Raw genomic sequence first — 27,376 nt, 5'->3', positions numbered from 1 at the left:
ACAGACAATAACACCAATCATGGACTCGCAGTCCGAGACAGTTCCATTTTATTCTACTGTTCCTCAGGTATTTGGCACTTCCACACCCCTTATGCCTCCTGATTTGTGTGTGTGTGTGTGTGTGTGTGTGTGTGGATAAATTCCCTTGTCTGCCTGTTATCAAGAGAGATGACAAGGTAAAATGCAAATAGCAATCCATTTCAGTGAAAGAGAGAAGGATGCTTCAGCTGGTGAAAAAGAGGAGATAAAGCACTATCTAATTCTGACTTCATAAATTTGGATTGTTTGATGTCCGGCTAATCCTGAAACCTGCTTAGGGGTTACCTGCACATTCACTGTCAGGGCTGAAGAACAGCCATCCTCTCAGAAAAGATGCAGCAGTTTATGGTGAAACATCATTATCAGAGATAAAAATCTGCAGAGTATACCACAGGGTGATGTATTTATCTCTGAGGAGACAGAGCGTGCTGTAATTATTTTGTTAGAAGCAAGTATGCACCTTTGTACAGCAATTGGAGATGATTAATAAAAAGATAATTCTGAAAATGTTCGAGTTCTGTTCTTCCATGACAGTTTTAAGTATCTACATTACTCCCCTTCTTTTTAAAAGAAAGTTCCTTAATCCTTTGAATAGTTCTTTGAGAGTTGAGAGTTCTTTGAGATTGAATTCTCCTACTAATTGTCTGCAGCGAAGTTCGAAAGGATTTGTTGCTATAGCAATACGTCGTGTTGATTCAGAAATTAACGATAAAAAGTGGCAATTAGTACTATCAATTTTTACTAGAGAAACACGAGAGTGCGCTAAAAGGCTTCTGGCCAAAAAAAGCAGGAAGATTTAGCATAGGTGACCAATGTAGAGCTTGCAGCTAGAAAACCAAGCCTTTCCTGTCATCAAATTCTATACACATAATGGCTATTTCACGCTTCAGTATGTGCAGCATGAATGTTGCTGCCTCAATACCCTGAGACGGACCCAGCCTCTGTTGGTTCAGGAAGTCCTACAGGAGCACCAGGAGGTGTCTGCTTTCATACATAATGGCACCCTGTGGGACAAGCTCCTCTACATTAGTATAAGGAAGGGTAATTCAACACTCTTCTCTACCGATCTGACACTGTTCTTGCAGTGTTTTGCAGAGACCTTTCTTTTGCACTTTTAGTGAACGCAAGTATGTTGCTTCAAGATAATGACCTGGTCGTTCTCATTTCTGAGTAATAGCCATGAAGCCAGGTTCTATGAAACCAAAAGAAGTAATTAATATTCTACACTAAGACTGCTATTATCTCACCAAATTATTTGGTTTTGTTGCAGCCCAGTACCTTCTACAAGGTATTTAAGGTTTTAAAGAGAATTGTCATTGGTTTTTTAGGCTTGACTTGCTATTTCAATCCTATGAAGAATAGTGTGGCTGTACATAACTGCTTATAATGCAAGGCTGAAGGAAGTGATGCTTTGCTTCTTCAGTATGTATTTAGTAAGATGTTTTAAAAGTATTATTTAACTGCCTTAATAATGTATTTTCTCCTACTAGAAACCAACATAATTACTGAACTCAATACATTTACTTATTTCATAATGAAATGATGGAGTTGTAGGCTAGCGGCAGATTGCCCCTCAGAGCTATTTTATAAAATCCCTGTGGATGATATATAGCATTTGTTTCCCTTCATGACTGTCAGGGTTATTTCCTTTAGATGTTACAGATGATACCCGAGACCTTCATGCAGGAATGTTGGGAAGATTTCTCGAAAACCGTTAATCCTAGATGCTGGAGGTGCCTTCTCCTGCTTAGAAGGAGGACAGGCAGGAGCGAAGAGGCTGCAGGACAATGCATGTTGTCACGACTCTGTAGACTTGACCTGGAATGAGATCCCTTTATGCCTCACATGGAGCTCTAAGACTCACGCAGAGCCCTCGGCATCTGGCTCCAGTACACCTACTGCTGCCAAGTGAGGTAGTAATGGACAGAATGGTACTCATGAACACAGCTAAAGCTAAGCAGGCAAACAACATTGCACAAAACACCTTAGCCAACCACAGGCATTGAGATTAGATCATTTTCTTTAACAGAAGTGAGGCATATCAACAGAGGCAGGTCACAGAAATGCCAAGCATTTTTTTTAATCCTGTCCTCCCCAAATTTCTCAATCCTCTATGAATTTATAAATAAGAGGGAAGCCTCTGACTTTTTGTATTAGAAGCTTTTGCGTGTCACAATTAATCTTTTTCCCTGGGGATATACTGGGAATGCAGAAGGACACATTATCATCTACGCACACTGGGAGGTTATCCTTACATGTCATCACACTGCCTTCTCATTTGGGGGGAAAGAAACATTACTGAGCACAATTCCATCAACTGTTGAATGTAAGTGGACAGCCCTGAATCCCCCAATCACATTCACTACCCTGACAAGAACTTGCTACAAACTAGCAGAGCAGCCACAACCTCCTGGAGATCAATACCAGGCATAACGCTCACAACAGAGACGGGGCAAATTATCAGATGGCTGGTCTGCATAGAGCTCTGCGATACTGTGGCTACACTGCTGTATTGCATCTGGATAAATGAACAAAACCCTGAATTTGCTTGCAGGAAAGTTTTCTAAATTAAACAGTCAGGGTTTTGTTTACTCCAACTTAAGAACGACAGCACAGAAAACAGAGGAGGAAAGGTAATGGCATTGACAAGTGGCTGCACTTTCAAATCATATCCAGGAAAACATTTTCCCATAATCCATACTGTAGCTGTATTATTAAATATTTCTCTGTAAGTATATCCATCAAGATTAATTTACAGAAGTATCAAACTCCCTCTAGCTCTCATTTCAGCAAATGAATATTTATCATTTGTAATATATATTACATCTTTTGTTTTTGTTTTTCCAAAAACCTTCCAACCATAGAAAAGACCTTGCCTTTAGTCTGTAAACATTTAATGAAGAAATACACTTAAGCCTACCTTCCTTTACACTAATTGATGCTTCCACCATGAAACCACATACTCAGAATGGGTGAAAGGGTTAATCTTCCATCCTCTCCTATTTTACACACAGTAATTTCAACAATTTATATTCAGAAAGGCTTTTCCTTGCACTCACTGAATCTCCTAGCCAGGCTTACACACAGAAGGTTGTGTTCCGATGGCACTCAACCAAGACACAAGGAGTAGAAAGTGTCGCAGCATGCTCCTATCCTCTCTTAAAACAAAAATAAGACACAAACAACTCCTGAGCATGAAGACCCAATCCTAACATGGCACGCCAGGCTTACACTAAATTTATTTATTCTGTTTTGTACCCTAACACTGTCAGGAACATACCCCAGTGCATATTCTGCAACACTCTTTGTTGGATGGACTGACAGGCACAGTTTGTGTGTCTAGAGGTGTAGTCGATACACACACTCCCAGCACCTCCGACAGTTTCACATGTTACAGCAGCTGTGCAGTCTAGTAGAATTGATGTTCTTCTACTGAAGAAAGACACAGAATGAAGTCATGGAGGATGTAGCAATGCTGTTGAATGAATTTGCAAAACAGACTACTTTTGGTGTTACCAGGCTCTTTCTTTTCATTCCAAACTTACAGATCCATTTAAGGATTTGTTACATATTCACAAACTAATGTACTTAAATATAGCTGAGGATCCTGATAGTGTGGCGTTCCTCCCCCACATATTCTTATCCATACTGCTCCTTATTTTAAAGCCTAATTATATGTCTTCATTAAATGAAAAACTGCCACTACAGTAAGGGATACTAATAACATTAGTAAACTGTTCTATCATATTATGTACTAGACTCAGCAACCATGCATTTACATGCACCGAGCAGAGCTTTCTTTGCCTTCAAATACCTCACAGATACTTTGTCTCATCCTCAGAGTACCACATCTGCTCACAGTACAACCTCTTCTTATGACAAACAAGCTATAATATGATTATGGCCCAAATTAATTAAGGTCATCCAGATCTCTTCAAACTTCTAGTGTCAAGCACCTTTTGCACCCCTTCCCCTTCCTTTCTGAGTCACATAACACTGCGTAAGCACAGTAATTGCCAGAACAAGAAGTATGCATTTAGGCTTTCTGTCTGCTAAAATCAAGACTGAGGGAGGAGGGAAGGTATGAACATAAGAACTACAATGTTGTAGTATTTATGTAGGAGAAATTTCCACCTTAGTCATCACAAGATTTTTCTTTAGCATTTCAGGATTTGGTCCTGAAAATATTCATAGCACTAAGACTAAAATCCAAATACTAACACAAGAAAGGGAGGTCAGATAGTTTTGAAGCAGCAACTATAGCTTTAGAATGAAGAGCGTCATAAGTGTGACAATTTTTTAGACCAGCTTACAAATTAATCAAGACATTTTAATCCTTAACACTAATACTTAGAACTGTAATTCAAGACACCATTGAGCACTGTGTTTGTGATGTTTCTTTTGTACGGTCACGGTTGGTTTTCACCATGAAAACCTACTTCTGGGACTGCTACTCTAAAATACATTGACAAGTTGTTGGATTAAGACTATACTACTATGAGTAAGATCAAATTTCAATTTCTTTCAGTAACAGAAATAAAAATGGATTGCACTTAAAATATACAGATATGCAATATAAAGTATGCAATCGGCTCCCTCTGGAAAGTTACTATTCATCTACTTTAAAATTACATTAATTTGCACCTCACAACAGTTTCTGTAATAAGTTAGGTTCCATTTCTTTTGAATGAAACTTGAAAGAATACAAAACCGAATTTCTGGGTTTGGTGGCAGAGTGCAGCTGCTAGAAAAAAAGAAAACTTGCAACCTGTTTTGATATAGCTGGCAGCAAGTCAGATGAATTTCATACTGGGTTATCCCTGGAGTATTTCACTGCTTTGCTACTAAAATCCAACAAAACTGCTACATCCAAAATAGTCCAATGGTTTTCAGCGTTTCAGTTCAAGTCAACCAATTCTTCTTCCCTAAAGCTGAAGTTAACAGGGTAACATGCACACAGCACCGAAGTAAAAACATGTTACTTTGAATGAGATACAGCACTATAAAATGTAATCCTCATATTGCTCTACAGGGCAATAATGTCCATGTAAAAGCTTCTGGTAATAACAGAACCATTAAAAAAATAAAGGGGGGGGGGGGGAACGCATGGGGGGTGAGAGCGAAACATGAACATTTTTTAGGACACACCACATCAGAAAACCCCGCAATACTTCTTCCATGCCACGGAGAATGTCTACCATACAAGTGATCAGCTTGCTTCCACACTGAGGCACATTTCTGAAAGTCACCAAACCGGGCTTCCATTCTGGAAAAAGCACCGTTACCTACTGCAGTCCTGGTCCAACACAAGTAAGCAAACCAAATACTGTCAGATTAAACACACAGAAGCAGATGAAATAAAATCAATATATCATTCACCGACTTTGAGGTGTATAGGTATGTAAATAAAAAAAAAAAAAAGCTGAACATTTCAGTCAATGTCGGCTGTAAACACGGAAAATATACTGCTTGTGCAAAAACATCCTCAGGACATATCCCGGCTTTTGTTTGCCTTTTTTAAAGTTTCTCGACGTGTGTCAGTAATATTGAAGTTACAGTTCTTCTGTCTGTGACTGCTTCTATATAGGGCCAGCACAGATATTCGCTGGGATTTGCATTTTTCCAAAAGTAATCCCAGACAATCAGAAGCCTGTTAATCAGTAAGAAAACCCACGCGAGCAGATCCATAGCCCTGCACACACGAGCACATTTGGGTTTCTCTGCCCCGAGACTTACACAGCGAAGGGAATACGGCTAGCTCTGCTTTTCAGTAAATACTTGGGCTCTGCTCAGACGCTCCTGCGGGCGCGTTGGCAGCGCACCCTGCCCACTGATGCCTCCCCGAACTCCAGCTGCACGACAGCCCGCACTCCGGTACAGCCCCGAGGAACCTCGGTGATCCAGAACGGAGGAGACACCGCACACGGGGACGCTGCGGGGGCACCGACCGCCCGGGGGGGCCGCGCACCGCTGCGCACTCCCGCACCACCCCAGCGGGACAAGCCCGGCCGCCGGCGGCACGTCGAGCCGTGCTCCAGGGCTCCCGGTGCGAGCCGCCGCAGGACGACGGCCGTGCCGGGCGGCCGCGGTCCCCGCTCCCACCGGCCCCGCCGGAGGGGCGAGCCCCGTGCGTGCCCGGCGGGGCGGCCGGCCCCTCGCCTCGCTGCTCGAGGGGCGCGGCGGTCCCTGGGAGCGGCCGCTCCTCCGAGCCCCGCGGGGAGGGGGGCAGCCCCGTCGCGGTCCGCGGAGCCCCCCGGCGGCCGCCGCCGCTGCCGCCGCCCCAAGCGCAGCCCCCCGCCCCGGGCGGACGGGGAGCAGCAGGCAGGGGGTCCCGCGGCTCCTCAAGCCGCCCCGCCGCAGGGACCGTCCCCGCAACTTTCCCCGCTGCGCCGCCGGCCCGGGCGGCCCCGCACGCCGCTCCCCGCCACCGGCGCCCCCGCAGACAAGAAAGGAAAAACAAACAAAAGCCCCTCAGACCCTCCCGAACCGGCGCTTCTCGCCCTACCTGCCCGGTTCCCGGCGACCCCGCGCCGCCCGCTCCGCGCCGAGCGCTCCCCGCGGCGCCCAGGTGGCGTTAGGAGCGCGCTTCCCACGGGCGGCGCGCCCCCGGCGGCCGGCACATCCCCCGCCGGGCGCCGCCGGGAGGAGGGCGCTCCGCACCCGCCCGCGCCGCCGCCGCCGCCGCCGCCGCCGCACCTGTGCCCGGGCAGCGGCGCCGCCTCCTTCAGTCTCGGCCCCTGGGTGGGCGGGGGCGCGCCGCCAGCCCTCGCCCCGCGCCCGGCGCCGCCGCCCTCCCCATGCAGCCGCCGCACGAGGGGCAGCCTGCCCCCGCCGCCCGCCGCGCCGCTCATTGGCCCGCCCGCCGCTGACCTCACGGGGCCCGGCGCCGCCCCGCCCCTCCCGCCCACCGCCCCCGGCACGGCCCGGCCCGGGCGGGTGCCCGGGGGCCGCCCCGCGGGGAGCCCGGCGGCGGCGGCGGCGGCGGGGCGGGCGGGCTGCGGCCACCGGGCGGCACCCCCGAGGCGCGATGCCGGGCGGCTCGGCGGCCCCGCAGCGTCCCTGAGCCGGTGGGACTCTGCGGGGGGTGGCGGTGTGCGGGCGGGCGGGCGGGGATGAGCGGGCGGGGGTCTGCCCGCGGCCCCTGCCTCGGGGTGCAGGGAGTTCAAAACAGGGTTGCGAAAGCCATCCCCTGCCCTTGCAAAGTGCCTGCGACGTCGAAGGGACTCACGGAAAATGAGATTAGTGGGGAAGTCCTCCATTAGTCTGCGAGGGTCTCTTCCCTTCTTTTCCCTTTTTTTCCGGTATCTGTTTGTGTTGGCCTTGAGACGTATGAGCAGCTATTGCTTGAAGATTGTGGTCCTGCTTGTGGAAGGGAAATAATTTTCCGTTGCATATTAAGTATGCCTCTTAATGGAGCATGTCACATCAACCAAGTCACATATCATCATATAGCTCCGCCATGTATATTAATATGGTATCGATTCACTCCTAGCAATCTTTCAAAAGAGCTGCTTAAAATATGCGCCCCTTTCAGCTAATCAGGGCATGCTACGAACTCACAGAAAGCCAAATAACGTATTAATGTATGCTTATGCACAATTAAAACATGTTGAACCGGAAGAACATAGGAAATCCTTTGCATTTTAAAAGATCCTGTAAATGTATGTGATAAATTATTACAGCAAACTGAGGTGCCTCACGCTTCCATCTTTCTTCTGTCGTAAAAGATTAATAAATTTAGCTTGAAATCATTCAACACAAAGGAAGTTCAGAACGTAGCGCTGGTTTTTGCGGTCCACGTCGCTTGCCACAGAGTTGCTATGGCCTACGGGAGCAGGGTGTGTTCTGCTTGCCTGCTAGTGTATTTCTTGGTTGCCTGTAAGAGAAAAGTTTACAAACTGGTGCTCTGGAAAATACAAATAAACCAGCAGTATATACTTTGGAGGGTTCTAATTCTCTATTAATTTTATAAATAATATTATTTCAATTATCCACTGCCTTCAGAAAGAAATTTTAAAAACTTGGGGTCCGTCTTGCCCCGGATGCGTTCAGTGAAGAAGGATTACCTGCTTGTTAGAGGTCCCTTGCTCTGCTACTAAAACGCAGCCAGCCCTGGGCGGCGGCTCTGCTTTACCCTTCGCGCTGCCCCGCTGCCAGCCGCGCTACAGTCGCTCACCCGAGGGGCTGCGTCCCACGGCCTGACGCCAGGATTTTCACAGAACCTGCCGTAGGATCCTTCGTGACAGGTAGTCGTGACCAGAGCCTGTGAAAGAATATATAAAATTTGGGGTCCTAAATTTTCAACACTTAAAAAATAAATTGGGAACCTGCTGTTTTTCAATTAATTCAATGAGTAATCATAACTCCCTAAAAGATACCTGTGGGATGAAAAAGCAAAAAAAAAAAAAAAAAAAAAGAAGTTCTTACACCTAAAAAATCAAGACTTTTAGGTGTGCAGGTTCCCCTGTTCTTGAGCTCTGCGTACGTTTGCTTTATTGCCCATCTATGCTTTTCCTTTTACCTTGCATCTAAAAATAGCGCCAGGAATAGCAGCATACCCTGTAACCCTAGGCTGGGGTTTCAGAGCAGCTGAGAGCCCCGTGGCTGAGTTGTCGCAGGTGACCCTTCAGAGCTTGGGTTGTCCTTGGAGGTTCTGCACCTCGGCTGCCGAGGGCTCAGCACCCCTGCGTGTCGGAGCTGAGGTCGCAGGATGCACCCTTGTTTTTTAAGATTGTATTAGAAATAGTGTGTTTATTTTTATGCCAATGAAGCTGTAGCTGAAAAAAAATCCTAGATAATTTGATCGTCTTTTCCCCTTTGTCTCTTGTATTAGCTGTTACATTTGCTTAAGGGCTTCCCAGTTGTGAGCACACAAAATACAGCTAAGATGATCTCAGGTTGAGGTAGATAATATATTAACACATGGACCGTTCCTATGGGGCGGGGGGGGGGGCAGAATCCCAAATGGTAAATCACAGTATGATTAGACCAGGGTGAAAAAAGTACACAGCTTTGCATCTACCATAACCTCATTCATTTCTGAGGTTGTGGCAAAAATCATCTATGTATATAATGCAGAATGTATTTTAGAAAATACTTTTTTTTTAAGATTCAAAGCAAGCTGAGATCAGCTTGGCTTTGAATTTCCCTTGTTTTAAGACAAATATCAATACTTTATAAATCAGGGCCCAGTTGCCTGTACAATTGCGTACCATAAATATATATAACCTTGAGTCATGCAAAATGAGCCTTTAAAGCAAGCGTATACACACTAAAATCAATGATCCTAGAAAACACATACTGGATAATGTCTTGTATAAGGAAGTAAGTGTCAAGACAGTCAAGGAACTGTTTAGGGAAGCCTAAGGTAGGGGAATAAATTTTGCAGTGACAGTGCTAAATAATGCCCTTTACGGAAAAAATCTGTTGACTTTAACAAGATCTTTGGCTGAGCAGAGATCAGAGGTTCAAACCTGCATAGTACAGCTCCTAGGTATAATACAGGTCTTTACAATATATTCTTAAGAAGGGACAGAGGTGAAGATTAATTAGATTAATTAGATTAATTAATGTTTTGTTTTGTTTTGTTTGTTTTTTTTTAACTAGGAAATATTACTTGATTATCTTTCATGAGGTATCTGTGGGAATAAGAAGCAAATCTGGCATCAGAAGTTGCACATCTCTCAACATCTTGATTTATTTCTTCTCTCACTGAACAACATAGAAGTTACCTGCCATGTGAGATGCCCTGGAGGATCAAGACGAAGCCACTATGAGCGTGCCAGCCCTCGCAGAGAACAGCACTGCAAGAAAGGTGGGGATGTACAAGTGAGCACCGTGCACTTGGACGACTGGACAAGCTGATGCACAACCCATGCTTTTTGTTACAGGGGATCACTGAATTTGCAGCCTTGTCTTTGTTGATGCTGATTCTGCATACTTGGCCTCCTGCGCTTTTCGTGCCTGTGTGCATGCCACTGCTGTTCCCAGAGTCTTGTGCAGTCATCCTCTGGATGCTCTGTGGTTGTGTATTTGCAGCTAAGATCCAGACAAGCTCATTAAGAAACCAACTGAGTTATCTCTGTTGAGCACTCCTTGAAGTTATCCTTGAAGGACCTTCTTGGGCAACACCACTTCCTCGTCCATGGCGTCATTCATCACATGGAATTAGGAATCACATAGTTTCATTCAGAAGTTCTGATAATTAAGATCATCTTTTATTTTTTGCTGCTTCCCTTCTTGCTCCTCTGGAACAGCAGAACCTCATGTCTGTAATAGTTAGGAACTTCTAATTTTAAGCTTCAATTTATTTCTGAATACTTTATACCCATTTGTCTTGCCTGACAATACTGCCCTTGACTTGAGCGAGCTCACCGTTCTCCTGCATTTTAAGATCTTTATAATGCCCATCCATAGTTTTGCTAGGCTAAACCTGTGCTTTCCTAGTCTTGTTTTGTAACGTGGGTCCTCCTCTCTTCTGCTTATGCAGGCTGCATTTGTGTATCATCTCTATTTTTGAGTTGAGTTTCCTTCAATATGGGTGAAATGATATACCAGTTTTAGACAAGGTGCTAAATACGACCAGTTAGAAAGAGCTCAGAAGTGGTGAGGGTGCCCTGGACTGTAAGCTGGGGTTCACCTTGCTGTTTTCACCACTCCACCACATTGCTCCATCGCATTACCCTCCACACCACTCCATCACATTACCCTCTGGCCAAATAGTACCAACAAGTATTTCTTTTGCTTCTTTTGTTTCCAGGTGATAACCCTCAGCTCATGGCAGAAATTCCTGTATTTAGCTCCTACATGTATTATTCTATTTTGCCTTGCTGTATTTCTCGCTTTATGCCTTACTGTGACCTTATGGTCACTCCATTTTTTTCATCCGGTCACCGGATACTCATCAGTCAGCATTGGCAGCGCCTCTGAACATCGTCTCACCAACAGCCTCAGCTGGCAGATCCCTCCCTTTGGCCAAGGCTGAGCAACTGCTGCTCCCTGAGGAATTTCACCAGCAGTATGCATCTAGCCCGATGGTTTGTCAGCACAACACACCTCGTTGTCTCCCCTTTGGCCCGTGCCTTACTGTATTGACATTCTTGTACTAATCCTCATCCTCTCCAGCTTAACTAATAATTCCCAAGTGTCACTGTGCCAAAAGCTTTACTGAGCTCCAAATAGATCAAGTCTGCAGAATTACCCTTGTCAAGAAAATTATTTGTCTTGTCTAAAAAAAGCGATCAAGTTAGTCTGGCACAATCTAGTCACACTGCATTTTATCTGATTTTCCAGTGTGTAAATCAGTGCAAACCACACACCAGTGTGGACTACAGTGATCCTTGTAGTCCAAGCAAAATCAAAATCATGTTAATGGCTGATGACCAAGGTCGCACTAAAGCCAACCACTAAGCACATCTGAAAAAACAAGACACAATTTGTGGACTTTTCTACTGTTTAATACATCTAAAGAATACGGTTTCATTCATGTTTCATAACAGCTTCAGAGAATGTCCAATGAGGATGACAGTGGTTCACAATTTTCCAAACTGATAGATTATTTCAAACATCATTGGATATAACAACTGACAGTTTGTTTGTGACAAAAACATACATGAGCAGAAAAGTGTGTTCAGATGGAGCCTTGTCTACATAAAACTGGTCTAGTCAAGACTGATATTCAAGTTCTAGGCCTATTATTTGGTAACATAATAATTTTATTTTTATAACACTTTGATTTCACATAATGGGGAACACTTCCAAAACAATTCATTAATCCTTTCAAGACCTTTGTAAGCTTAATATCATTATTCCCAAATTTTGAAATGGATGCAATAGCAATAGCAGATCTAACAATGAGGTAAGTAGAAATGAAGTTGTCTTTCTTAATGTAATACAACAAAAACATACATACATCGCCTTCCTTCTCCGGCACCTGTTAATGCCCAGCAGAAGTATAAATTGATTGTACACTCCCTGTAACAGCAGCTCTTCCCTTTTAAAACCAGATTTTTCATAGCTCATTTTCAGTGTTATGATTTCCCATATTCTTTTACCTTGCTTGTTTTTAGCTTCCACCTCTTTCCATGCTGAGGGAACCACCTCCTAGGGATGCCCCAGCTCCTCCTGGGCAGGACATGCTGCACAGGACAGGTGAGGGAAAACTGCATGAGGAGAGACTCCAGTGGGCTCGAAGTGGGGGTTGGGCTGCAGAGCTGGAAAGGTGGAAACCTGTGGCAGCCCACAGGCCCCTTGCCCACACAGCGGGACCCACAAGAACTGCTGTCCTCAACCAGGCTATGTTGCCAAAACACAACCAACATAGGGGCTAGCTCTGCATGGAGCCCAACAGCTTCATGACAGGATCCGGTGTTTCCTTTCCTTTTTTATGTGTTTTTTTTCTCCTCTACTTTTTATTTTCCATGACAGTTTTACACTACTCCTCATTTCTTGAACTACAGAAATTCTGCCAAGTGGACCTTTTTCTCATAATGAGACCCATATCCCTGCAGAGGCCTTAGCTCCTGTATGTAATCATTGTTTGGGGTCAAAAGAAAAGACAAGGAAAAAGAAGCAGAGGGAAGAGGAAGATTGTGTGGTCTTTCTGAGGAAAAGTGTTCTGGCTGTTTTACACAGCAGCTAGAAGCATTTGCGGTTATGGTGAAGGAAGGTTTTGCAATCAAAGTAGTCAGAAACTGGAGAGACATTTTGGTAGATACACTTTTTAAGGGGCCAAACTTCCATATTCTCTCAGGAAATATGATCCATAATGTCGTAAGTACATATAAATATTTTAAGTTAGGTGGGGAAAACAAAAATATTTTGATATTTCATATTTGCCTTGAAGATAAAATGAAATTTGTGAAATACTAGCAGCTGTGAGAACTATTTTAACTCCTAGGCAGCTTTTCAGAGTTACTAAAAGATATAATAAGGGATATATCAACCGCCCTAGACTGCACAGAACAATGAAGCACACAAAATAAAGAAGACAAGTTTAATGAGGTATGAAGACTTTCAGTGCCAATGCAGAAATGCAAAAAGTAGATCAGCACTGGAGTCTCAAATCATCTCCTGTTGCAAAGTGAGTATGAACAGGCTACTTAGAAAATAAACGATGCACTCGAAGCTGATAGAGGCATGCTGTTCCCAAGCAAAACACTTCTTTTTAGCACGTAGTCCCATCAAGACACTTCTCTGTTAGTCAGACTATGAAAGGTACAGATCTCATGCATCATTCTGCAGTTGCAGCATGCTTAAACATTTCTGGTTACTGCAGATTGAGAGCTGTTTAATCCTACCGCAGAATAAAAAAATACACAGTTGAAAAAATAGAATGTCACTGTAGTAAAAGACAGATCAGTAACTCTGTTATGACTCAGTAGCTCACGATAAATTATTTAAACCACTTGTGCTCAAGAATGACCTTTCAGCCATCGCAAGACAAGAAAATATTTTCCTTTTTTAACCTCCACAATTCAAATTACACTCCTTCCTTCAAAATCAGGTGACCAAGACGTGGGAACTTGATCATTAATCTCAGACTTTGAAGTACCGAAGCTCCATCAATCGGATGTCGATGGTGACACAGTAACAGAGAAGTTGGGAGAGGGTCGGCTGGGCAGAAATCAGAGGCAGATGGTGTTGCTCAGCACAAATTTCCAAGCATTTATGACCGAATACTTTAAACTGATAAAAATCTTTCCGTTTATTCAGGCTGGTAAGGTTCAGGTCGCGAAGCACATATTTGAATTGATTCTAAGTTGTAAAAATAAACTTTAGGTAAGTATTATTCCAGTGCATCGTATGAACATCCAGTGCACACCGGAAATGTGTAGGCCAAGCTCCGTTACCTCAGAATATCTAGATAGATGCATCCCTTTAAAATCTGTTTAATGTACTTCAAATGCTTTTAAGAATAGGTGATGCACTTGCAGGATGTGTCAGACTAGGCGGTTAGGGATCTGTTTACCTCATGTCAGGTGTCGGCGAGGTGCTGGCGGGGGGAGCTGCAGGGCGGCCTCTGTGAGGAGAGGCCAGGGCTGCCCCGCGCCGGGCACAGCCGGTTCCAGCCGGCTCCAGCGGCCCCACCGCAGGGCACGGCTGAGCCCCGCAGCCATGATGGGGGTGCCTCAGGGAAAGCCTGTGTCGCTGTTTAACCCGGCAGGCAGCTAAACACCAGACAGCCATTCGCTAACCCCCCCAGTGGGATGGGGGAGAGAATCGGAGAAAAGGTAAAACTTGTGGGTTGAGATAAAGACAATTTAATAGGACAGAAACGGAAGGGAAAATAATAATAATGATGAAAGAGTATACAAAATAAGTGACGCACAATGCGATCGCTCACCACGCGCTGACTGATGCCCAGCCCATCCCCAAGCAGCGAGTGCTGCCCCCCAGCCAACTCCCCCAGTTTCTATACGGAGCATGACGCCATACGGTGTGGACTAGCCCTGTGGCCAGCTGGGGTCAGCTGTCCTGGCTGTGCCCCCTGCCAGCTTCTTGTGCACCTGGCAGAGCAGGGGGAGCTGAAAAGGCCTTGACCAGTGTAAGCCCTGCTCAGCAACAACTAAAACATCCCTGTGTTATCAACATTATTCTCAGACTAAATCCGAACCACAGCACTATACCAGCTACTCGGAACAAAATTAACTCTGTCCCAGCCAAAAGCAGGACAATATCCACCCCTTATTCTATACCATCTATGTCATGCCCAGGTCTCACACTTTCTGACACATCCCAATTAATCACCACCACCTTTCCTGTCTTTTGATATATACATACAGATATCATTCCCTAAGTCTATGGGCCATCCCTATAAAAAGTCCGTTGATTTCATTTGGTCCATGACTTTGGGCTCCATCTGTCGTAACAGTCCTTCGGGGTGGGAGAGATGGTGTGTGGTGTTGGACTGTTGCATGCTGAAGCCAGTTCTGGTTCCATCACCACTGCGCTTGTCTGGTTCTATCATCGCTGCACTTTACTCCGTTTCATCAACATTTGTTCTTCATTAATTTGGGTGATTCTCACTGAAATACCATTGATATGGCATATAGCAACCATAGCCATGATGGCATACAGTATTATATAGCAATTAGCATCATACAAGTCAAATCATTGGCTATTCTCACCCAAAATCAAATCCCATTGAGGTACATGTCAGACTTCCCCATCCTTCCACATCATCCATCAAGTGCACCCAGGTCCTTGAGCAAAAGCAATCCCACGAATGGGTTTGCCTTTGCCCGAGGCAGGAATAACCCCGACTGTCTTCCCCAGCATATTTTTTATGTGCACTACAGGCATTTTATCCCCTTCTACAGTGCGTAAAAGTTTTGATTGGGCAGGGCCAGCTCGATTGGCAGATCCCCTAGTGTTGACTAACCAGGTGGCTTTTGCTAAATTTGCTAATTTAGCAAATAAGCCACTAACCAGGTGGCTGCATATAAGCCACTAACCAGGTGGCTTTTGCTAAAAACCCACAACGCCTAAGAAAGCTTGTGTTTCCTTTTTGCTCGTTGGTGGAGACATGGCTGTTATTTTGTTGATCACATCCATTGGGATCTGATGATGTCCATCTTGCCATTTTATTCCTAAAAACTGGATCTCCTGTGCAGGTCCCTTGACCTTACTTTGTTTTATGGCAAAACCGGCTTTCAGAAGGATTTGGACTATTTTCTTCCCTTTCTCAAAAACTTCTGCTGCTGTGTTGCCCCACATGATGATGTCATCAACATATTGCAGGTGTCCCGGAGCTTCACCCTGTTCCAGTGCAGTCTGGATCAGTCCATGGCAAATGGTAGGGCTGTGTTTCCACCCCATGGGCAGCTGATTCCAAGTGTACTGAACGCCCTTCCAAGTGAAAGCAAACTGTGGCCTGCACTCTGCTGCCAAAGGGATTGAGAAAAACACATTAGCAATATCAGTTGTGGCATACCATCTGGCTGCTTTAGACTCCAGTTCGTATTGAAGTTCCAGCACGTCCAGCATGGCAGCACTCAGCGGCGGCGTGACTTCATTCAGGCCACGATAGTCTACTGTTAGTCTCCACTCTCCATTAGACTTTTGCACTGGCCATATGGGACTGTTAAAGGGTGAGCGAGTCTTGCTGATCACTTCTTGGCTTTCCAGTCAACGATTCAGTTTATGGATGGGTATCAGGGAGTCTCGGTTGGTGCGATATTGCCTCCAGTGCACCGTTGTGGTAGCGATTGGCACCTGTTGTTCTTTGACTCTCAGCAGCCCCACAACAGAAGGGTCCTCTGAGAGACCGGGCAAGGTGGACAGCTGTTTAATTTCCTCCATCTCCAAGGCAGCTATACGAAAAGCCCACTGGTACCTTTTTGGGTCCTTGAAACACCCTCTCCTGAGGTAGTCTATGCCAAGGATGCATGGAGCCTCTGGGCCAGTCACAATGGGGTGCTTTTGCCACCCATTCCCAGTTAGGCTCACTTCGGCCTCCAATACAGTTAGCTGTTGGGATCCCCCTGTCACTCCAGAAATACAGATGGGTTCTGCCCCTGTATAGCTTGATGGCGTTAGGGTACACTGTGCACAGGTGTCTACTTGAGCCTTGTACTCCTGTGGGTCTGATGCGCCAGGCCATCAAATCCACACAGTCCAATAAACCCGGTTGTCCCCTTCCTCCACCTGGCTGGAGGCAGATCCCCTCTAGTTCTGGTCATAGTATTTGTTACTCACTTCTTGTAAATACGAATCAGAAGTCCCTTTATTAATATCGGAAGTAGGATCAGCCCTTCTACTCTGTGTAGGGAACTGCCCACTGGAAACTGGAGCAGCAATTTTCCTGGAGGAACCCCCTTGCATGATTGTTTTTCCTTGTAGCTCACGTACCCGTGCCTCTAGGGTTGAGGTAGATTTTCCATCCCACTTCCTCATTCCCTCTCCATAGTCACACAGGTAAAACCACGGGGTGGCCCATGGTGTGTACCCACTATATCCTCTCTCTTGAGCAGAGGAATGCTTATACCTAATAGCTGAGATACCGGTCTGTACAGGTGGAGAGTAGGACCTATCCTCTTTGAATTGCTGGAACTCCCAGGACAGTTTCTCCACAGCTGAGATGCAGGCCCATAGGGAGGAAGAGAGACTTTCTTCATATTGCCAGAGTTGCCCAGCCAATTCATCCACCGTTTGTCCCTCTCTGTCTTTCCAGGTCATTAATCCCGATGAGTTGGCATAAGACGCTGGTGCACTCCATACAAACTTCCACCACATGGGCCATGTGCACTTGACTTCATCTGGATCTTTGGATAACTGCTCGTTGTCCAGGTCATCATAAATCACCTCCAGCACGGCTAATTCCCTCAGGTACTGGATACCTCCATGGTGGTCCACTTGCCTGGGTGACATATAACATCTTCCTTGAAGGGATACCTTTCCTTCACACCTGACAGGAGTTGTGTCCAGAGGGCCTGTGCCTCTTTTCCAATTGCTTTGTCAATGCCCCCTTCCCTAGAAAGGGATCCCAGCTGTTTGGCTTTTCTACCTTCTAATTCCAGGCTACTGGCCCCATTATCCCAGCATCAGAGCAGCCAGGTGACAACATGCTCGCCTGGGTGACAGCTGAAATCTTTTCGCATATCTCGCAGCTCACTCAGGGATAGGGACTGGGTGGTTACCATCTCGTTTATGAGTTCTGCCTCTTCCTTCTCTTCTTCTCGTGATGGCCCTGCTTCGGAGTAGCCTACCTCATCCACTTCTTCCTCCTTCCCTTTCTTAGTAGGAGTTTCTTCCCTTACTAAACAGGCTGACTTTCACATCCAGTATTTCTTCTTGTGTATAGGGGCGACTGATACCAGCATGGTATCAGTGGTATCAGACTGGTATCATGGTATCAGACTGGTTCAGCTGCAGTGCCTGTTGTGAGGGTTGGAGTAACCGCAGTGCCTGTGGCCGGGGTTGCAGTAGCCGCAGTGCCTGTCGTTTTGTCGTCAGATCCAGAGACTTTCTCTTCCCCTTAAGAGTACTGAATAGTGTTGAACAGGGCTTGGTAGGCATGGGCCAGGCCCCAGCACATTGTGGGGATTTGTGTCTCTCTGGAATTGCTAGGGTGACAGCATACTTTTTCCAAATATTTTACTAGTTTTTCAGGATTCTGTACTCGTTCAGAGGTGAAGTTCCAAAACATTGGAGGTGCCCACTGTCCTAGGTACTTGCCCATACTATCCCACTCACCCTGCCACTCATAACTATCCAGCCTCAGTGCAGATCTCTGGGTGGTATTCTTAAATAGTTGTTTAACCTTAAACAAGACCTGAAACACATTGAGGAGATATAGAAATAGGAACATGCTGATTTGAAAATCCCAAGGATATTAAAAATTGTCAACAGCTCTTGTAAATAGCCTGGAGGAGACGGGGAAGGTGAAGGAGTGGGGGAAAGTGTCCACCCTTGTCTCCCCCATAGACTGGCTCTCTGAGGAGAAAAGGTAAATAGTGTAATTATTAATAGTTTCCGAGAGATGGTTCCTGAAGTACGGAGATGACAGCAATGCTGAGTACAAATACCAGATTAGTCTCACGACCAGTAATTTTATCATATCATAAGCCAGTGTTACACAGTACAGCAAAATGATGACCTTAATCCAACCTCCAGAGGTGATAAACAGCACAACAGGGAACATATACAGCAAATAAGGTGTTACATAACACAACTCTGAGAACAAGCACAACAACTCTGAGAGCAAATAAATCAACATCGCGACCAGTGACTATTACCCTAATATAGTGAACGCTTATAAAAAATTTGTTTTAATGTGCTCTGGTCAGATCTGTCATTGTCTCAACCCTTCGAGCCCCACATTGGGCATCAAAAAGGACTGTCATAGTTTCACCTGGCAGGCAGCTAAACACCACACAGCTGTTCGCTCACTCCTCCACAGTGGGATGGGGGAGAGAGTTGGAAAAAAGGTAAAACTCCTGGGTTGAGATAAAGACAATTTAATAGGACAGAAAAGGAAGGGAAAATAATAGTAATGATAAAAGAATATACAAAACAAGTGATGCACAATGCGATTGCTCACCACCCGCTGACTGATGCCCAGCCAGTTCCCGAGCAGCGTCTGCTGCCCCTGGCCAACTCCCCCCAGTTTTTGTTCAGCATGACGTCCTATGGTGTGGAATAGCCCTTTGGCCAGCTGGGGTCAGCTGTCCTGGTTGTGTCCCCTCCCAGCTTCTTGTGCACCTCCAACCTCCTCGCTGGCAGGGCAGTATGAGAAGCTGAAAAGTCCTTGACTTAGTGTAAGCACTGCTCAGTGACAACTAAAGCATCAGTGTGTTATCAACATTAATCTCAGACTAAATCCAAACACAGCACTATACCAGCTACTAGGAAGAAAATTAACTCTATCCCAGCCGAAACCAGGACAGCCTTTTTCAGAAAGGGCAAAGAACTTTAAAATTTTTTAAAATCATGGGAAACAACAGTGTGAACAGCAAGGGGAGAGCAGGAGGGGGAGGAGGTGCTCCAGGCACAGGAGCAGGGTTTCCCTGCAGCCCCTGGAGAGGATCACACCACAGCAGGTGGACATGTCCTGAAGAAACTGCAGCCCACAAAGAGGCCAGGCTGGAGCAGGTTTATCCTGAAGGACAGCAGCCCATGGAGGCCCCATGCTAGAGCAGGGAGCAGCACAAGGAGGAAGGAGCTACAGAGAGGAGCTGCCACGGACTGTCCACAACCCCTGTCCCTGTCCCCCTGCGCTGCCCAGGGTTGGGGAGGAAGGTAGAGGAGCTGGTAGTGAAGGAGTGAACTTGAGCCTGGGAAAAAAGAGTGAAGGGTGGGGGGAAAGTGTTTTAGTTTTTGTCTTTATTTCTCACCATCCAACTCCGCTATTAATTGGCAATAGATTAAATTAATTTTTGCCAAATCAAGTCTGTTTTGCCCATGAGGGTAATTGGTGAGTGATCTCTTTGTCCTGACCTGCAAGCTTTTAATTTTATTTTCTCCTCCTTTCCTGTTGAGGAAGGGGATTGAGAGAGCAGCTGGATGGGTGTCTGGCAGCTGGCCACAGTCAACCCACCATATCTCTATAGGTGAATTTGCAAGTGCTGCTGGGGGATCTATGTGGACAGCCACCTGTGGTGTTGTGTATGTACTATATGGGGAAAAGCCAGCACATCTACTGGATTATTTGATGCTGTTTTGGAAAACACCTGGATGAATAAAGTTCAGTAGTTTTGGGGGACTAAAGTTGGTTTTGTAATGGTCTAACTGTGAGTAGAGACAAATACCCATTCACCTATCCTTAGTATCTCCACACCTGAGTTACTTATTCTGCTTAAGCCAACATGAATATCATTTTTGACAGGTTTAAAAGAATGAAACGTGTTTCTGCTATGGTGAGTTAAAAAGTTTTTTTTTCTAGAGATAGCTTTCTCACTAATGGAAATTGATTGAGTCCAGTTCTCATACAGAGAACACACTGAGGAAATTCTTCAGAGGAGTATCAAATGAGCTGGAAAAGATACTTCTTCACATTGCAACAGAGACAAATCAACACTGTGCCAATTCATGCAACTCCACCTTTAGGATGCAGGCAATATTTTTTGATCATTGACCTGGAAATTTTTCAAAGAGTATGTGTTTGCTACTCCTTATACTAAATAATTCACTTTCCATTATGTTTGTTAGAAACAATGAAAAAACCTATAAGAGTGTTTTGAAAGCGTAGAGACTTGCACAGAAATTGGGACGAGGAGAAAAGGCTTTAGAGGAATCAGTCTGGAAGCTGTACCAAAGTAAGTATACGCGTAGCCAGTCTGTGGTTATGTGGCTGCAACGTTAGCCAGGATTTCAGCACTTCAGCAAAGAGTTCTGCAATAACATCAGATTAGTTATCAAAACATGGAAACCCTTCACATAACTACCCAGAACACAGTACATGAAACTATATACATATGATAAAAAATGTGACTCATTTCTAGAGCCTTAAGGTTGATATGCACAGATCTTGAAGGGTATATGATTTTGATAACAATAAAGAATACTGGCTATTTAGCACTTATATACACCTTCCATTTCCATGATATCATGATAGCATGGTAGTGCTAACTGTGAGTAGTGATGCTGGACGCAGAAGGGAACTCAAGTCTGACAAGCTTTAGTAAATGCTACAAGTTTTGAATAGATGAGAATCTGAGAGTGATAGTGAGGAGGAGAAAAAAACATGGAAAAGTTCAAACCTGTTTTAATCTGTGTATCCATGAATTAAGTTAGAGGGCAATGGGAAAGTTGCTTGTATATGCTTTCAAAGACTGAGGCCAAACTGTGGCAAAACACAGAAAATATTAATTTGCTGTTAATGTTCGTTACTTGCCCATCCCAATCTTCAACACTCTTGTGCAGTATCCCTTTCATCTGAGTGAGGCTATCACTGATTGCTGGGAAGCTGAAGCCTGAGTGGAAGTTGTGCCCTCCTAAAATGAGTACCATGGAACACGTGAGACAAATTCATACAGCTTCAAAAATATTAACTGAGCATAATTGGCACTGCTTCTTAGCTTCTCCATCACAGAAGCCAAAGCAGAGACTCAGGGGAGGGAAAATTGCCACCTGGCCACCTGCAATTCCTGCTCTCTTTGTCTTTCAGAGTAGAGCAGTTTACAGAACAACAGGGAGGGGGAAATCCCATTCTGGGGATGCCTCCTTCTTTCCCCCCAGAGATTTTCTGCAGGCTTCTGTGTTTTGCCCTCCCCTGCCCAGGACCGTACAAGCAAATATAAGGAGGACTGGAGCCTGTAGTGTGTGCTCTCACTGTACACCAGCTGTCTGTTATTCAAGAAATGTTGTAAAACATCTCAGGGAGTCTATGACTAACACAGTTTCAGTAATGATCCAGAAACAGGCAATAGAGCAAGAGTAAATTAGCAGCCACCCAGCAGCACCAAAGTGAAATGGGAAGAGCCTGTGTTTAAAACCCCACGCCTTCTCCAATCCACATAATACACATTCATCACTCGCTGTAGAAAAGCAGGCACTTAACTGTTTGATTCTCCAAGTGCAAAGCCAAAGCAAGGCAAGTCTTTTCATATGCTTTGTAGTAGCAGCTGCTCTAGTGTTCTTTTACAGCTAATTAAAAACACATGATTTTCCAATTCACTCAATACAGGAAAATGTGTATTTCTGTGCCATATCACTTCAATAGAGCATGTCATGCTGCACACTAGAGAGCAGTAAGTACAGGCCTGTTGAGATCTGAAAAAAAATAAAGACAATAATGGTTGGCCTTCATCATCAGGAGTCTTAAATTCTCATAGAAGTCCCCTGAGGTATAGTTAGGTGTCATCTCTGCAGCAAAATCCCTGCACTTCAGCAGTGTAGGAAAAGGATTTGGTGGCTTCCCTAAGATCCTTACATTCAAGTGGAAATTATCCATAGGGAAAGGTTGATCTGTGTGGCTGAAGTTGTTTCCAAGGGCCCCTGCAAAATGCTCGCTTCTGGGCTGGGGCTGCCGGGAGAAACAGCAGTCTCTTGAAAGGTAAGATGGAAAGAGGCAGGAGCAGGGAGACCATTTTTTTTTCCTGAGATCCTGGGTTGTAATAAATTAATATTTGTGATCTATTTTGAGTGCTCTGAATAAAAAAGGCAACGTGAACAACCTGTAAGTGCTGAAGTTCTACTCTTCTGAATTTGCAGTATAATTAATTTTATGGGAATTATGCAGTCAAAAGGTTCACAAATCAAGTTGTTTTTTTTTTAAACAACTTTCAATATGAGGCTAATTATCTGCTTCAGAGTCAGCAGTGGATTTTTCATACTTTTTCTATGTTCATATTAATATCCATATGCAAAAGTCATGCCCACAAAATAATATATTCTTCTGCGGCATTCCAGCAGATACTTTAATCAGTTAGGATAATTGATCAAGAAACTCACAAATTTGAAAAGCACTTTGCACTAACGCAGAATAAGATTCAGGTAGAGAGTGCAGCACAGTTTATATTAAAAAAAACAAATGAAGCCGGATTTTTCTCTCAATTTTTTTTGTAGTTTACTGTGCATGTTCTGATTGTGACTGATTCCACCTTCCCACACATTTCACTTTTGCTCATGGTGACCTCTTCTCAAAGTTGGGTGCACAACTTTTTCTAGAGACAATTTATTAACAAGGTAATACATCTATGAGAGAAGAGTGATGATTTTCCTTTTTTTTTTTTAATCCTGAGCATTTTAAAAGTGCAAGCAAATGGTTATGCCAACACTGACATGAATTTATTACACACTAGTGTTAAACATGAATTGCACTAACAAATGGAGGATTCTATTGTGTCTATTTTGTAAATATTTGGTTTCATTGTTGTGTGAAGCCAAGGCCTAAAATGTACATATTTATACTGATAAGCATGCATATGTTCATAGAGATCATGGTCAGTTAAAGAGTAGGAAGTTAACTACTCCAAATTTACATATTGGTAGACAGTGACTGCTAGATATGGAAAGCTAAGAGAAAAAGACAAAACATAGAGGTATTGGATTAACTGCTCTGATTAACTTCCTTCTGTATTGTGTTCAGAATTTTTATAAAAAAGGAAAGAAACCCTTTCAGAAGCATTTGAGGAAGCCCTTAGGAAAGCAAATCTTGGATCCTGAGGTAGTAGCAGGAGTAATAAAATTTTACAGTCTGTAGAAAGATTTTTTTCAAGAACTCTGTACCTTGTAGCCTTTAGTTGTGCCACTGCAATATTACAGCCTTAACTGTAAATGCAAACATTACAATTTAGTGTAATACGGTCTGTTATCTTTTGGCACAGCAAGAATATTGTGTATTTGCCTGAGTGAAAAATGACTGGAAAACCTCTGACTTCGCAGCACATCCAAAGAACTTCTGTCAGTACAAGTTATACCATGCAAACACACCCAAATTAATATGATTTGAGAGCAATTATTAGTGCTGTACATCGCACACTGTGTAGTTCCATAGGTCTATGAAAGTACTTCTGAAAAACTGTAAGCCTGCTAGAGATCAAGTTGCAAATACCATAAAAAACATAAAGAAAGCAACTACAAAAGGATGAGCCTATGAAGGGCAGCGTTTTTATATCAACTGCCTTAATGCAGAGCTTCCTGACGAGATGTTCAGAGCAAGCTGCACTCACTGCATTTGTTCCTGCTATGCTTTGCTACTACCCTATTATTTAATGTTCGTTCATTTAGTCAGCCTATAGGTGTTAAATGGTATAAGATTGTATAAAACTAGTATAAAATATCCTTCAGTGAGAATATAAAATAAGTAAAAGCTCAGCAAATGTGAGAAACCATTATAGGCAGCATACGTTTGACTTCTTTTTAGTTATGGTAATAGTAAATTACGTGATAGGGAAACATCAGACATGAAATGTTTCAGAAGTAAGAAAAGAGCCAGGATAGAAACCACAAAGGTATTTTAAGGATCTTATCTTTATATACATATGGGTATCTTTTTATATTAAAGATAGGGATTTATTTATTCTAAAAAGATTAATTTTATGTTAGTAGCAACAAAATGTTTCTTCCAATATGGTGTCTCTCTGGCCTTGAAGCTATGTTCTAACTGAGGTTTTCTGTCTGTGCATACCCCCAAACCTTTGAAATCTACCCTCTGAACTTAGGTAAGGTTTTCTTCCTTCATAGGTTAGTCATGTTTTTTATATTCTTTGGAGAATAATTCTAATTTTAAATGTAAAAGTTTTTTACGTGTATTTTCCTTCTCATCTATGATTTGCATACTCATAAATTTTGTAAATTGCCTATAGCATGTCTGTTCTTGTTATGCTGTTCTTTATTTACTATATTATATTTTTAAGTCATATAATAATTTTAAGTCATGTATCCAGCTGATGTTCAGCACTACCCATCTCATATAAAAGCAGAGATTTTTATGACTTTATTGGGAAAATATTCTTGGTTTTTGCTCCTGACTTGTATCCCAGGACCCAGTAGAAGCCATATTACATGAGTTAACCCTTTTAAAATGGGTCAAAGAGTGTCTAATACAGGACAAAGAATGTATCATAAAGCAGCTGTTTACTTTTTTCAGAAATGCTACTTTACAATCTCTTACTGAAATTAAAGAGAAGTATCAGTAGTGATAGACTGAATCTTAGGATCAAGCTCTGCGCTCAGAACAGAAATAAAAGCTCAGAAAGATCATCAGTAGTGCTTGCCTTCAATTTCTTAACTTTATAGTACACCAAAATGGATGGATAGATAGATAGAGAGACAGGTATAGAAAAACCAAACCCAAAACCAAACCGAACAACCCAAAAACCCCCTTGAGTCTGGCCTTGAAATATACTGTAATTTCTCACATCTGTGTATACCAAGGAATTGCTGTAAGTGCAAGAGCTGGTGTGGCTGGGATTCACACGTTGTCACTCAGTCTTGTCGGTGCTGGGCATGGGCCAGGGAGGCGATGATGGAGCGCATTTGTTGGGCCTGAGAGGAGATGATGGAGCACATTTGTTGGTTAGCGAGCAGTCAAGCAAGTTCAGAGATGTCATGGCAGCTTTTAAGATTCTTGGACAGCCATTACACGACTACCTGTAAATAGATACTAGGAAAGCCTCCAGACAACGCTTTCTATGGACATCAGTTTACAACTCATAAGGAAGGCATCCAGTGTTGAAATGAGGTCTTCAGTTTTGCTAACAAGTTAACAAGCATTATGAGGGGCTACTTCTGAAAACTCAGTATCATCCATTCCAGGGCTAGACTCCTCATGCTGAAAAATTCTTATGTGTTCAAATAACTTGAGTATCCAATTGCATGTATGTAAAAGTCTTTCTTTTCTCTTGTAAATAATGCCTTTGCCTAAAAAATCTATTTTTTCTGTTATCTAAATAATGACTTAAATACTATGCATCATCATAACTATAATAATAATAAGACAATTCATCTAAACTGTGCCAAACCTTAATCTGTTGTGCATAGAAATGGCCAAGTAATATTCTGAAACAGTCAAGATGGTTCAGAAAAAGCTTAACTGAAAGGCCAGTAATCTTTATAATAATTTTTTTAAACAACACATGATTCATTTTGTTTGTATATCACAGAATATGGAGCTCTTGATCTATTTGTCATGCAGGGTTTTTAAAGTAGCAGCTTGGGGAAGAGACATACTATTTCAATGTGCAGAGATAATTGGTGGGGTCACAGATCCTTGACTGGGCTTGTACCCTTTCAGTAATAGCTTTAAAAGTCTATTATCCAGTAATCAAAGGTAATATTTAATGGCAAATAAAGAAAGATTATTTAAGAAACTATCAGCACAAACTTGTGCTATTTCTAATAAATATAATTGCTCTAGATTAGCTAATTTACATAGTTTACATAGAGCTATTAAAGATTTATCCTCTTCTCCAATGATTTAATCTTTCTTCTCTGCTTTGTGCTTTCTTCTGTTTATATCTTCCCAAAGTGCAAAATATTAAATCAGAAAAGCAACAATTCATATCCACTTACCTGTACATGACTACACAAGACAGGCAGGAACCAAGCTCACTATCGTCTAGGATTACCTCTCACCTGCATGAGAAAGGTGTAACTGTGTAGCTGTGGCCATGAAATAAGAGTTTGTCTAGGCTGGATCCAGTAGAAGCAATAGCGAGCACAATGAGACAACAAGCAGAATTACTTTAGAGGCGTTATAAATTACTGTCCATGTTTTATTTATATACCAAGGGTGTAAAAGCAGAGTGAACACTGGGAACAATCCCTATCTGTCCTCTCTTTCTCAAGAACTAACATCAGTCTCAGCGAAGCTGGGAAAATATTAAGGCAACCGCAATTTTGGCTCAGTCAAAGTCAAACCAGCTGTTTGAAAACTACAGGTGCCCTCAGGAGGGATGGGTGAACAACTAGCACCAAAAAACAGTCCTGCATTAATAAAATTAAACTAATCCATTGCCATGTGAACTTCCAGGAAGCTGGAAAGTAAAAGAACCAAAGACTTAGCTTTGAAAGGGAAACAAATGTGTGATGAAACTGAGAAGTTAGTAACATTTTGTTGGCTTCATCAGGAAATGAGGTAGTAAGAAAGGCATTTCAGAGACACTCTTTGGAGATCCTATGAACTATGTGTTAGATAAAGCTAATTCTGTTCACCAGTCTTCAGTGTTTCCTCCTTACTTACCCTACGACTATGACATCTTACCCAGTTTTATGTTCTTTATGGTAAAGGACTCCATCCCAGGCTCTGGAGATCTACTGTCTAAGCCTTGTATGCATTTTGTTCCAAGCTTGCCAATTAACCCTATGGATACTGTGGAGTGTTCATCACATCCCTGTCAGATATATGTCATTATACATGCTACAGTCTGCATGAGTCCAGAAATAATTCCAT

General features: G+C 43.5%; 2 protein-coding genes across 4 annotated transcripts in view; one reads left to right on the top strand and one right to left on the bottom strand.

Annotated features, from left to right (window-relative positions):
* The window catches only part of CHRM3 (cholinergic receptor muscarinic 3), a 281,911-nt gene extending 275,201 nt beyond the window's left edge, over positions 1–6,710 (bottom strand). The window contains exon 1 of the mRNA XM_075497394.1: positions 6,545–6,710. The gene's annotated coding sequence lies outside the window, so the exon portion shown is untranslated. The remainder of the gene's footprint in view (positions 1–6,544) is intronic.
* GREM2 (gremlin 2, DAN family BMP antagonist) overlaps positions 1–25,396 on the top strand; it is a 562,614-nt gene extending 537,218 nt beyond the window's left edge. For all 3 annotated transcript variants that reach the window (XM_075495978.1, XM_075495979.1, XM_075495980.1), the window contains exon 3: positions 25,379–25,396. The gene's annotated coding sequence lies outside the window, so the exon portion shown is untranslated. The remainder of the gene's footprint in view (positions 1–25,378) is intronic.
* Positions 25,397–27,376: the final 1,980 nt, after the last annotated feature.

The sequence above is a fragment of the Mycteria americana genome, chromosome 3, assembly GCF_035582795.1.
Source record: "Mycteria americana isolate JAX WOST 10 ecotype Jacksonville Zoo and Gardens chromosome 3, USCA_MyAme_1.0, whole genome shotgun sequence".
In the NCBI taxonomy this organism is placed as follows: domain Eukaryota; kingdom Metazoa; phylum Chordata; class Aves; order Ciconiiformes; family Ciconiidae; genus Mycteria; species Mycteria americana.
Note: the sequence above shows the minus strand (reverse complement) of the source record. Positions and strands in the feature narration are given on the sequence as shown.